The sequence below is a fragment of the Sapajus apella genome, unplaced genomic scaffold, assembly GCF_009761245.1.
Source record: "Sapajus apella isolate SASKATOON/1434 unplaced genomic scaffold, GSC_monkey_1.0 scaffold11, whole genome shotgun sequence".
NCBI classification, from domain to species: Eukaryota; Metazoa; Chordata; class Mammalia; order Primates; family Cebidae; genus Sapajus; species Sapajus apella.
The window spans coordinates 24,230,420-24,245,002 of NW_022436951.1; positions in this window are offsets into that span (position 1 = coordinate 24,230,420).

Genomic DNA, 14,583 nt, shown 5'->3' on the forward strand with positions numbered 1-14,583 from the left:
ATATATATCCAGTGTGTGCTAAAGGAAATGGTATGCTGAAATAGATGACAACAACGGAACTATACGTGAACGTCACTGTGACACACTCAGTTTTATCCCCCTGAACACAAACCACTGGTATCCCAATATCTACCTCCCCTTAGCTGAATCTCACAGGTACCCGATCCACCCTTCTTGAAGGGACATATGACAGAGAGGAAGTCAGAATGAAAGAAACACAGTGTAAACTAAATTGCATTAAAATATTTGACTTCTTAACATACTGCCAGGGTCCTTCATGGGGTGTACATGTCGCAGGCGGAGTCTAGGCTCATTCATTTTATGCGTTAGGCTGTCTTAAGGCTGGTACCTTGCTGAAATGTAATTACATAATGAATGATGCTTTCAGAAAGAGGATGCTTCAGATAGCATTACATCTTAATGTAATATAGGATGAAGGGGCACAGGAAATGACCAAGATCAAGATTTATTTGACTTTTCTTTTTATTACAAAATTTAAATAAATACTTTAAAAAGAAAAATCATTTTGCTATAGCATAATCTTTTAGTCTCAAATAATATACACCATCTGGTTCCTGAAAGGGCAGGGGGGGAACCCAACTTTCTCAATAGTCAAAGCTAAAGTCTGTTATCCAAGAATACGTAGAAAAAACACACTTTAAAGCCATATGTAAAGTTAAAGCAAATAGTGGTCTCAACTATCTGGCTTAAGTTTAACTAAAGGGATCTCAAAAATAAAATACTGATCTGATTCCTATACATAGACTTAAATGTTTTTGTGACTTCTCTCCAAGTGGGCAGTTTCTATGAGACTGTACCAGTGGCACCTTATTGTCACACATTATTAGGCTGAAGTTAGAGTGCAGATCTGTGAAATTAGTGCACTAAGAGATTTCTACGACTGGGAATCAATGCAGAATTAATACTTCACTTGAACCTTCCTCATCACTAAAGCCACATCATTAGATTGTACATATTTTACTGCATAAGAGCATCTGAGTGTTTGATGTCTTGAATTACTCAATTTTCCAATAATTTAAATGGACAGATGTCCCACTGCTACTGATGCTCACCCACCGGATTTAAGTAGCTTTTTTATTTTAAAAAGATTTGTGTCTGCTCTCAAATATAGAGGAATTAATGTTTCACATGAACACGTTTTATTTGGTAGGAAATCTACAAGCACTGCAGAATCTCTGGCACAATTTACAATCAATATAATTTATTAAATTAGAAGCAGCTCTCTGGCCAAGGTGAATATTGATCTCCAAAATCTGTCTTGTGCAAACAATCAGTAAAATATATGTGTTTCAAGTATAAGCTATATCATGATATGCCATGAATAATTAATAAGTTTAATACACATAAAATACTTGCAGGTAAAGTTATCATATTTAACATAGACATCCTCTTTGGCTCTCTCCCCAAACCACAATAAATAACAGTAAAAATATAATGTGAATAGCATTAAATCACAAAGAAAATTAGAGAGGAGAGCACAGCAATAAAATGTTGGAAGCTAAAAAGTGCAGGGACTAGGGATATATGGCTTAGGAAAAGAGATTAAAGCTAAGCTAAAGCTAAGTGTGAAAAGTCATTTTAAAACATCCCAGCTTATGCTGCAAAGTTCCAAAAGACTAAGAAATTTGAGCTACTAGGAATTCATAGAAGTGAAGAAACAAACACAAAACCAAAACTAGAAGCTTAAAAAAAAAAAAACTTAATGGAAAATATCCAAGAGCTCCTTTCTCTATTCTGACAAAAGATTGATCAACAGTGGCTGAGTGTAGTGGCTCATGTCAGTAATCTCAGCAATTTGGGAGGCCAAGGTAGGCGGTTCCTTTGAGGCCAAGAATATAAGGCCAGCCAGCCTAGGCAACATAGCAAGACCCCATGTCTTAAAAAAAAAAAAAAATAGCCAAGTGTGGTGCGTGCATTTGTAGTTTTAGCTGCTCGACAGGCTGAGGCAGGATAATAGCTTAAGCCCAGGAATTTGAAGCTGAAGTGAGCTTTGCTTGTGCTGCTGTATTCTAGCCTGAGTGGCAGAGCAAGACTGTCTCTAAAAGACTGACAAATAGTAAGAGGGTAAACTAAAAAATGTAGAAGTCGTTGCATTGGAGGAGGAAAATACTGTGAATGATCTTTGTGAACTTCCTGAATCTATGCAATGCTTTATATAAAACTAATACAAATAGAAAAGTTAATATATTTTATTAATCAGACATTGCCCGCCGTAATTTGAAGACCACTGATATAGAAAATGTCCTGGAGGAAGTGAATTAAAGGTAAAAGTTCCAGTAGTGAGACCATCATTTAGGGTCAAGAAGAGATGCTAAATTGCCACTGCACTGGGCCTCAGGTGCATTTTACTTTCATTAGGAGTAACTGAATCACAACTAGGGTAGCTGCAGCTTCCATGGAAGTGTTCAGGTCACTCAAGAGGCAAAGTTGACACTCAAGTTAGACTGGGTCTCCCGAAACCTGGTGAAGAGTTATACTGAGTGTACAGTCTTCAACTGTTGTCATCACAGATCAAGAGGGGTCCCAGGATTCCAGGCTACCTCATCCCTACCTATCTTAGCCTGTTTTTAAAATGGGCAAAAGATTTGAGTAGACATTTCTCGAAAGAAGACATATAAATGGCAAAGAGACATAGATAAAGGTGATTAACATCATTCATTATTAGAGAAATGCAAATCAAAACTTCAATAAGATATTATCTCACTCCCAATTAAAATGACTTACATCCAAAAGACAGGCAATAAGAAAGCTGGAAAGGATGTGGAGACAAGGGAACCCTCATACACTATTGGTGGGAAATTGTTACAACCACTACAGAGAACAGTTTGGACGGTCTTCAAAAAACTAAAACCAGAACTATCAATCCCACTACTGGGTATATAACCAAAACATAGAAAATAAATATGTGAAAGAAATTGCACCCCATGTTTGTTGCAGTTTTGTTCACAATAGTCAATATTTAAATGCCACCTAAGTGTTCATTAACAGATAAATGTATAAAAATGTCGTACATATACACAATGGAATACCATAAAAAATGAATGAGATTCAGTCACTTGTAACAACATGGATGGAACTGGAGGTTATTATGTTAGACGAAATAAGCCAGGCACAGAAAGAAAAACATTGCACATTCTCGTTTATCTGTGAGATCTAAAAATAAAAACGGTTGAACCTATGGGTATAGAGAGTAGAAGAATGGTTATCACAGGCTGGGAATCGTAGTGGTTGAGGAGTGACAAGAAGGTGGGGATGATTAATGGGTAAAAAAAACTTAGAAGGAATTAATGAGGCCTAGTATTTGACAGAAAAACAGGGTAATTAGAGCCAATAATAACTTAATTATACATTTTAAAATAACTAAAAGTATATAATTGGGTTGTTTATAATACAAAGGAAAAATGTTTGAGGATACCCCATCTTCCATGATGGGATTATTACACATTACACATCTGTATCAAAATATCTCATGTACCCTATAAATATGTACAACTAGAATGTACCCCAAAATGTAATAATTGAAAATTTTTTAAAAAAAGACTTTGCTGATATTTTTCTGTAGTTGTTTTATTCTCTGCTTATTTATTCCTGCTCTAATTTCTATTATTTTCTTCCCTCTCCTAACTCTGGACTTCACATTTGCTTCTTTTTCTAATTCCTTGAGGTATAAAGTTAGATTATTTCACCTGAGATAGTTCTTGTTTAAGGCAGGAGTTTACCACAATAAATTTCCTGTTGGTACTGTTTTCGTTGCATCCCATAGCTATTGGTATGTCGTGTTGTTTTGTTTATCTCAAGATACTTTTTAAATTCCCTTTTGATTTCCTCTTTAATTCAATGGCTAGTCAAGAGGGTGTTTTTAGTTTCTTTGTATTTGTAAATTTTTCTGTTTTCTTGCTGTTATTGGTTTCTAGTTTCATTTCATTATGTTCAGAAACCTACTTGGCATGATTTTGATCTTCTTAAATTTGTTAAAGCTTGTTTTGTGGTCTAATCTGTGCTCTGTCCCAGAGAAGTTTCTACATGTATTTGAGAAGAATAAGTGCCCACTTCCTGTTGGGTAGAAAGTTCTGTATATGTTTGTTAGGTCCATTGGTATATTGTTGTTCAAGGCAGCTGTTTTTTTTTGTTGTTGTTGTTGTTTTTTGTTTGTTTTTTTTGTTGGTTTTTTTTTTTTTTTTAACTGATTTTCTGTCAGGATGTTCTATTCAATATTTTAAGTGTGATATTAAGATCCCCTACTTTTATTGTTTTGCTGTCGATTTCTATCTTCAGATTTGGTGGTATATGCTTTATATATAAGTGCTCTGATGTTGAGTGTTTATATAACTGTTATAGCTTCCTATTGAACTGACCTTTTTATCATTTCATAATGATGTTAGTCTTTATACATCATTTTGTATCTTACATATATTGTGTATGATATAAGTGTAGCCACTTTTGGTTTCTTTTGTTTACCATTTATGTGAAATAGCTTTTTTATCCTCTTACCTTCAGCCTCTTCAGTTCTTTACATCTAAAGTGAGTCTCCTGTAAGTAGCATATCACTGGATATTGTACGTGTTTAATACATTCATCCAAGCTGTCCCATTTGATTGATGAGTTTAATCCACTTACATTTATGCTAATTATTAATAGGTGAGAACTTAGTACTGCCATTTCATTGTTTTCTGTCTATTTTGTGGTTGTTTTGTCATTCTTTTACTCTTTTGCCATCTTTCATTGTTATTTGGTCATGCTTTTTAGTAATTTGCTGTCATCTTTTTTCTTGTTTGTGCATGAGAGACTTTTTTCTGTGATCAGCTCAAAGCTTGCATAAAATAGCTTGTAGCTGTAATTTTCTGTTTTAAGTTTATTAAACACTACACTTTTACTCCCACAGATACACATACTTTAGGTTCTTGTAGTCAGAGTTTGATTCTTTTTACATTGTGTATCTATAAACAATTTTTTCTCTTTTAACTTCTATAATAGAGTTAACACTAAATTACACACTATCATTACAGTATTGTATTAATATACATACTTCTGCATATTTAGAAATTTCATTGATAAAATTTATGCTTTTGTATAGATGGTTTTGTCCGGTCTTTTCTTTTCTTTTGCTAATTTCAAAATTCTCTCTTTTTTTTTTTTTTTTTTGAGATGGTGTCTTACTCTGTTGCCAAACTGGAGTGCAGACATGATCTTGGCTCACTGCAACCTCCACCTTCCAGGTTCAAGTGATTCTCCAGCATCAGCCCCCTGAGTAGCTGGGACTACAGGCACACACCACCACGCCCAGCTAAGTTTTTATATTTTAGTAGAGATGGGGTTTCACCATGTTGGCCAGGATGGTCTTGATCTCCTGACCTTGTGATCCACCTGCCTTGGCCTCCCAAAGTGTGGGGATTACAAGCATGAGCCACCTTTGCCCTCAAGTTTGGCTATTTTATTATATATATTGGTGTAGTCTTTGACTTGACCCTTGTATTGGTCCATTTTCTTGTTGCTGAAAAAGACATTCCCAAGACTGGACAATTTACAACAGAAAGAGGTTTAATGGACTTATACTTCCACATGGCTGTGGAGGCCTCACAATCATGGTGGAAAGCAAGGAGGAACAAGTCACATTTTATGTGGATGGCGGAAGGCAAAGAGAGAGGGCTTTTGCAGGGAAACTTCCCTTTTTGAAACTATCAGATCTCATGAGACTTACTTACTATTATGAGAATAGCACAGGAAAGACCTGCCCCCATGATTCAATTACCTCCCACCGGGTCCTTCATACAACACATGGAGATTTAAGACGAACGGGACACAGCAAACCATACATTCTGTTTCAAACCCCCTCCCAAATCTCAGGTCTTTACATTTTAACACCAATCATGCCTTCCCAACAGTCCCCTAAAGTCTTAACTCATTTCAGCATTGACTCAAAAGTCCACAGTCCAAAGTATCAACTGAGACAAGGCAAGTCTCTCCTTTCATCTAGGAGCCTGTAAAATCAAAAGCAAGTTAATTACTTCCTAGATACAATGGAGCTACAGACGTTAGGTAAATACAGTCAATCCAAGTGGAAGAAATTGTCCAAAACAAAGGAGCTACAGGCTCCATGCAAGTCCAATATCCCGCAGGGTAGTCAAATCTTAAAGTTCCAGAATAATCTCATTCAACTTCATGCCTCATATCCAGGTCATGCTGATCCAAGAGGTAGGTTCTCAAGGTCTTGAGCAGTTTTGCCCCTTTCACTATGCAGGGTACAGCACCCTTCCTGGCTGCTTTCACAGGCTGGCATTGTCTGTGGCTTTTCCAGGCACATGGTGCAAGCTGTCAGTGGATCTACAGTTCCAGAGTCTGGAGGATGGTGCCCCTCTTCTCACAGCTCCACTAGGTGGTGCCCCAGTGGGGACTCTGTGTGGGGACTCTGACCCCACATTTCTCTTCCACACTGCCCTAGCAGAGGTTCTCCATGAGAGCCCTACCACTGCAGCAAACTTCTGCATGGACATCCAGGTGTTTCCATACATTCTCTGAAATCTAGGTGAAGGCTCCCAAACCCCAATTCTTGACTTCTGTGCACTGTCAGGCTCGATACCACATGAAAGTTGCCAAGGCTTAAGGCTTGCACTCTCTGAAGCCCTGGGGCCTGAGTGCTACATTGGCCCCTTTCAGCCATGGCTGGAGCAGCTGGGATGCAGGGCAACAACTTTCTAGGCTAGACACAGCGTGGGGACCCTGGGCCTCACGCACAAAACCACTTTTTCCTCCTAGGCATCCAGATCTATGTTGGGAGAGACTACTAGGAAGACCTCTGACATGCCCTGGAGACATTTTCCTGTTTGTCTTGGGGATTATCATTTGGTTCCTCCTTACTTAGGCAAATTTCTGCAGCCAGTTTGAATTTCTCCTCAGAAACTGGGATTTTCTTTTCTATCACATTGTCAGGCTGCAAATTTTCCAAACTTTTACTCTCTGTTTCCCTTTTAAAACTGAATGCCTTTAACGGCACCCAAGTCACCTATTAAATTCTTTGCTGCTGAGAAATGTCTTCCGCCAGATACCCTAAATCATTTCTCTTTAGTTCAAAGTTCCACAAATCTCTAGGGCAAGGCAAAATGCTGCCAGTCTTTTTGCTAAAATGGCAAGAGTCACCTTTATTCCAGTTCCCAGTAAGTTCCTTATCTCCGTCTAAGACCACCTCAGCCTGGACTTTATTGTTCATATCACTATCAGCATTTTGGGCAAAGCCATTCAACAAGTCTCTAGAAAGTTCCAAACTTTCCCACATTTTTCTGTTTTTTGTTGTTTTTTTTTCTGAGCCCTCCAAATTGTTCCAACCTCTGCCTGTTACCCACTTCCAAAGTCACTTCAACATTTTCAGGTATCTTTTGAGCAGTGCCCCACTCTGCTGATACCAACTTACTGTATTAGTCTGCTTTTTCACGCTGCTGACAAAGACATACCCAAGACCGGGCAATTTGCAAAAGAAAGAGGTTTAATGAACTTACAGTTTCACATGTCTGGGGAGGCCTCACAATCATGGTGGGAGACAAGGAGGAACAAGTCACATCTTTCGTGGATGGTGGGTGGTAGGAAAAGAGAGAGCTTGTGCAGGAGAACATCTCTTTTTAAAACTATCAGATCTCATAAGACTTATTCACTATCATGAAAACATCAAGGGAAAGACCTGCTCCCATGGTTAAATTATTTTCCACAGGTCCCTCCCACAACACATGAGAATTCAAAATGAGATTTGAGTGGGGACACAGCCAACCATATCAACCCCATTTGGGAATCTTTCAGCTTCCTGAATCTCGAAGTCCATTTCTCCATGTGCCCCTCCACTCAAAATTTGGGAAGTTTTTAGTCATTTTTCTAACAAAGTATCTTCTTCTTTCTCTCTTTCTCTTCTCCTTCTGATAGAAGCCAAAATGCATATGTTGGCTTCTTTTATAGTATCTTAAAAATCACATAGAACTGTCTTCACTCTTCTTGTTCCTTTTTTTTTTTTTCTGAGATGGAGTCTTGCTCTGTCACCCAAAGTTGGAGTGCAATGGTGCGATCTCAGCTCACTGCAACCTCTGCCTACCAGGTTCAAGCAATTCTCTGCCTCAGCCTCCCGAGTAGCTGAGATTACAGGTGCCCACCACCACGCTGGCTAATTTTTGTATTTTCAATAGAAATGGGGTTTCACCATCTTGGCCAGGCTGGTCTTGAACTCCTTACCTTGTGATCCACCCACCTCTCAATTCTGTTTTTGTTTTTTTTTCTCTCTCATCTGACTGATAATTCCAATGAACCATCTTTGAGTTTGTAGATTTATTCTTCTGCTTGATTGAGTCTGATGTTCAAGCTCTGTGTTTCATTTTTTAATTTCATTCTTTGTATTACTCAGCTGCAGAATTTTTGTTTGGTTCCTTTTTATGATGTCTATCTCTTTGTTAAACTTCTAGATTTGTTCATGCATTGTTTACCTGATATGATTCTGTTGTCTGAATGTCTGTGTGTTTGTTTTATAGCTCACTAAGCTTTTTTAAAGCAATATTTTAAATCTTTGGTTACATAATTTGTATATATCCATTTCTTTGCAGTCGGGTACCAGAAAACGATTGTTTTCCTTTGGTGTTTTCAAGTTTCCTTGATCATTTAGGAGAGCATTCACCTGTTCTAGGATTTATGAATTGGTTTTGGTGAGGAAAGATCTTTAACTATAGTGGGTACAGGGTGTCAGCTGAGTACGGTGAAGTAGTTCTGGCTCTGGACATAGTGATAGTCTATTTAGCCCCATCAGCTGAGGTCAGAAGACCATTGGGTTCCTCAGCAGCCAAGGCTTTGGACGTCCATGACAGTAGTGAATATTGTTGAGGCTCTCAGTGGAGAAAGCTGATGGGGTTCACCCATTCTCTGTTTCTCCCATAAGAGGATGTTATGGTTAAGGGGATTCTTTCTTGGTGCCATATCTGGCACACAGGAATGCTCATGGCAGTGGTCTTGCCAGTTTGTGATCCACAGGCACTCACAGGGTGGCTGCAAAACCAAGGTACAGAGCATGGGCACATATGGAATAATTATGACTCCAGGACCCAGGGCACAGGTATACTTACTATAGTGGTGGCTCTGGTGTTTGAAGCAGCCATAATAGGATTCTTATTGGTGCAAGCAGTGAGGATTCTGTGGTGACCATGAGGGTTCTTGAGGTCCTCAGCAGTGAAGGCTGCTAGGGTCCTTTGAAGAGCAGGCCACTGAGGACCAGAGTGGTGCCCACATTGTGACTGACACTTAAGCTCCTGCAGTTCTTCTTTGTTCCTAGCTGTCTCCAGACGTCCAGATATACTGAGCATGCTGATCTTCCCAGCCATCTGGGTGTAGTGAAACTGAAGCAAGTCATTGGAGAAGAGACCTGAAAAGATAGGGTAGCTGTAGGTCACTTGCTACACTTTTTATACATGAGGAAACTTCTGAGCCAGGAAGAATCTTTTTGGCTTAAGCCATGTTGCCATGGAGGATGGAATGATGCAGGTAGAATGATACTATACTCCATATATTTTCTGTGGAGTTAGTCTCTATTATTTTATTCTACTGCGTTTCCACAGCATCCTGATTTGGCTCCCAAGCTCTCTCGGGGCTATTTTAATTCATGGAGAGCTGTCTAATTCTTTTCTATGGGGGACAAAGGTTGGGATCTTTTACTCTGCCATCTTGCTGATGTCACTTTATAATGTTTCTTTAGTGATTTTCAGAGACGGAATTCTAAATTTATAAATATTACTTTCAGAATTTTTCTCTATCTCAGTCCAGATGGCTACCTCCATGTCCATGTCTCCAAGCCCTCTGAGCATGAAGGGAGAAGTCATAACTTACACAAACCCAGAGAAGAAACCAAAACAACTCAGGCCCAATTACAGAAGCTTGTCCGGGCTTACATTTTCTCCTAACTATCTATACTTCTAGCTCTGAGCCCTGCCTCTCCTGATTTTCCCAACTCACTTTTATCTTCCTTCTAGCAACTGCAACTTCCTTCAAACGTATATTGACCTCAAGTCATATACAGTCTCTTCTAATCTTGATTTCTGGCAAACACCACTCTTACCAAGCAGTTTTACATAATAGGCTTTTACTAAAGATTCAAAAAGTAACAACACAGTGTTACATCGAAGTCCAACAGAACTTAAAACATAAAATTGAGCATTTCATATCCCTTTGTCTAAAACCATTCACACTACAGGAGTTTCTCACTTCCAGAACCCTGCCCTAACTCATCTATCTTTTTGTAACTTTAGTTTCTTTCACTTATTCCCTTTCTCAACTAATGCCAGAGCAAGCACAAATTTCTTCTCAATTTATTAAGCAGAGCAACACACACAGACACACATGCATGCATGAACACACGCACACACACAACCACAGATATTTTTGATAAAATTAACAATATGATAGTTGGCTGCCCAGTTAGGTTAAAAAGTTAGTTTATGTTGGAGGAGATATTTTTACAGCTAAGCTGGGAAAGCACTTAAAGTCACAAAGGTCTCTCCTCTATGAGACATCTTCTAGCCTTCATATCAAAATGAACTCTATGTTGGGTGGGAAGAAAATCTTTTAGTAATTATATTTCTTAGTATACAATTGAGATACTCTCTTCAGAACACTCTTTACCTGTAAGGAAGTTTCTCCTTGGTGGTCACTATGTTTAGACCTTCTAAAAGTCTAGGGAAAATCCTAATACTTGATGGGTCCACAGTAATTCTTAGATGAATTTAAAAAGTGTGTAGTATGGGTTTTCAGCAGCCCACTTCTGTTTTACATTTATCAATTTCATTTGAGAATATTAATTTTATGTCAGAATTATGATTACTGCTCAGAAAGATAACTGGACCACTCATCTATAGCTTGAAAAATTTTGACTTATAGACCTAAATGATTTCACTGCAGCAGTAAAACCATCTAGGAGGGAAAATATAAGTTGAAGTAGAGAATATCAGTCATGAGAAGGAATTAATGTAAGATATTTAAGCATGAAAGGGAAAGTAATAACTCCCACAAACCCAGAGAAGAAAATAGGCCATCTGTCCACACGCTCTGCCACTCAGGTCCTCTGTAGGTTTGGGCAGCTGAGACTTTTAGTGTAAATACAGGATCCCCAAGCACACAGGGAAGCCTATTCTGGTCACAAAGTTAATTGGTAGCATTTACTCTTGACTGCTTGGCTACTTACTGATGTATTTGTCATCACAAAATCATGAAATCATTTCTATCTCTGCTTGTTTTTCTCCTCACAAGAAAAATGTAAAAATATGAGCTTAATTATGAAAATTATTATGAGTCACTGATATGCTGACTCACCTCTGTTTGCTTTAACATTTGCTAACAATGTGAATAGGGCTCAACCCCTCACAAGCACTACTACAGCAGAGAGGAAAAAATATCAAAGTTTTGGTATTGTCTTTCTACTATAAGCCACAATATACATCCAATATGCATCCATCTTTCAGGCCATCTGTATATGATAAAATATTAATTTTGCAACTAAAAGAAAGGAGAGTACAGCAAATATTGAGGATAGCACATCTATTTAAGTATCTGTTGTGGTTATGAACGACATATGATCAAACAGTGTTAAAGCCTGAAAAGATTATGCACAACTTCCAGTCCTGCTGTATTAGTCTGTTCTCATGCTGCTAATAAGGACACAGCCAAGATTGGGTAATTTATAAATGAAAGAGGTTTAATTGACTCACAGTTCTACATGGCTAGGGAGGCCTTACAATCACGGCAGAAGATGAATGAGGAGCAAAGTTATGTCTTACATGGTAGCAGGCAAGAGAGCTTGTGCAGGGGAACTCCCATTTATAAAACCATCAGATCTTGTTAGACTTATTCACTACCATGAGAACAATATAGGGGGAACCATCCCCATGATTCAGTGATTCCACCAGGCTCCGCCCTTTACACGTAGAGATTTTTACAACTCAAGGTGAGATTTGGGTGGGGACACAGCCAAACCATATCACCTGTCTTCTCCATTTGAAGGAGGACTAATCAAAGCCCAGGAGAAAGTGACCATAGACCCAGGGCTAAAGCCAAAGACTCCTAAATATCAACGGACTTCTCTATCCAGTATACACTACATATTTTACTGATTATGTTGTCAAAATTGCTATTGAAAAGAGCAAATTCTGATAGATATTTGCATATGATTGAAAAGATGCAAAGTCCTAAAGGATTTCTAAGAATTTAATTTTCTATAAAGCCTCAATTTTTCTATGATGGTACTCCATAGATTAATGAGAGGAGAAGGTGGTACAAGTATAGGCATTTTCCAAATCTTTTGGGTACCAAGAGCCCAATAAACCCGGCTGTTATAGACTGAATATTTGTGTCCCCCCCAAAATTTGTGCATTGAAATCCCAATCCCCTGTGTAATGTTATTAGGAGGCCTTTGGATGTAATTAGTTCTTGAGGGTGGATCCTTTATGAACTGGATTAGTGCCATTATAAAAGAGAATCTGGAGAGCTCGCTAGCTTTCTTTCCACCATGTGAATACACAAGAAGTTGGCTATCTGCAGCCTGCAAAAAGGCCCTCACCTCTGCAGGCACTCTGATCTCAGACTTCCAGCCTCCAGAAGTGTGAGAAATTAATATCTGTTCTTTATAAACTGCCCAAATCTATGGTATTTTGTTATAACAATGTGAACTAAGAAACCAACATTTTGTCAATCATCACCAAATTCTATAGAAAATCAGTTGTTGGCCAGGCGCAGTGGTTCACACCTGTAATTCCAGCACTTTGGGAGGCCGAAGCGGGTAGATCCTGTTGGCCAAGAGATTGAGACCATCCTGGCCAACATGGTGAAACACTGTCTCTACTAAAAATACAAAAATTACCTGGACATGGTGGTATGTGCCTGTAGTCCCAGCTACTCGGGAGGCTGAGGACATCAAAAATAAATTCTTACTTTATATTCAAGTATACACCTATTCTTGAGAGAACATTTTGTTTAAAGCCATATTAACCAAAGCATTTAAAGACAAATGGAAGGTATAATCATGATATGTTAGGCAATTTGATGAAGCCTGCATTTTGAGATGTGTCGGTCACCATATTCAATATGAATTGAAAGAATTAGAGCCTACAGGTAGAAAAAGAAATTAAAAATCAAATTTACTGGTTTAATTCAAATTGCACAGAAGCCTAGACTAACAGTGAGAAGTAAGGAGAGAATAGGAGATAAGTTTGAATCAAAGTAAGGCAGCAATCATTGAACAGATAACTTATTAAGAATAAGAGCAAAAGACTAATCAGTGTCTGATTTTTCTAGCTGGAAACACTAACATAGGTGCTATTTGTAATAAAAATGGAGAAATTCTGCAATATGTATGGGCACCTATATGAAAGCTGGGAATTTGTTGTTGAGTTCTCTCACATTCTAGAATATATTAGTTCATTCATAGAAAAAAAATGGAAGGCAGAGATTTCTAAACAGATCATAAAATTTTTCTTTGAAAATACTTTTGTAAAAGCTTGAGCCCTTTGAGAGAAATTTTATTTACTCAGAGTTTTTTTCCAGGTAAAATTTACAAACAGAAAAGTTCACCATTTTCAGACATACAGGTCAATGTGTTTTGAAGAACATAAAATGTCACATAACCATTATATTAATCCGATCTCACACTGCTGTAAAGAAATACCTGAGACTGGGTAATTTATAAGGAATGGAGGTTTAACTGGCTCACAGTTTTGCACATTGTACAGGAAGTATGGTGCCAGTATCTGCCTGGCTTCTAAGGAAGCCTCAGGAAACTCACAATTATGGTGGAAGGCAAAGGGGGAGCAGGTACATCTTACATGGCCAGAGCAAGAGGAAGAGGGAGCAAGGAGGATGGTGCCACAGACTTTTTTTTTTTTTTGGTATTAACTTTATTCTATTTTCTGTATAACTTTAAGTACATAAAGGTTCATTTCCACAGGCCTCAGGAAATGGATAGAAATCACAGGCCAATCTCTCTTCCCACCAAAAAAAGTTGCATATTTTGGTGTGTGTCCTAGAGGGAAAAAACTGAACTTTACATTAGCAGTGCTGTGCAAGATTCTTACATAAATCAAGACCTAAAACCAGCCTATAGTGGAGGCTTCAGTCCTCTGTTCAGGTGCTTGGACAGAAGCCATAGCTGATGAGCATGACAGGGAAAAGGAGGCAGTGAAGACAGGTGGCAGGCACCTAGCGAAGAAGGAGGATTCAGGAATGCCAGACTCCTTGGAATGGTGTGTTTTTCCTTTCAAGTCATCTCTGTAGGAAGGTGCTGGACAGGAATCCCAGAGAAAGAAAGGGTCCAGGCTCCTTTAACTGCCCTGGATGAAGGACACTGCCACAGCAGCTGGTACCGGCGACGCTCCTATGTCATGATTGAGGCAGACCCAGGATGGAACAGAGAATAAAAGGAATGCTTATAGGGAACAATTTTGCGTGGAATGCTAGATAGCCAAGCCTCAGCCTTTGGTCCAGTGCAACCCTTGCCTCACTTGTCAACAGTAAAAAATTAGTTTGGTTAGAAGAACCATCTGGAAACACATCAGCTTCTGC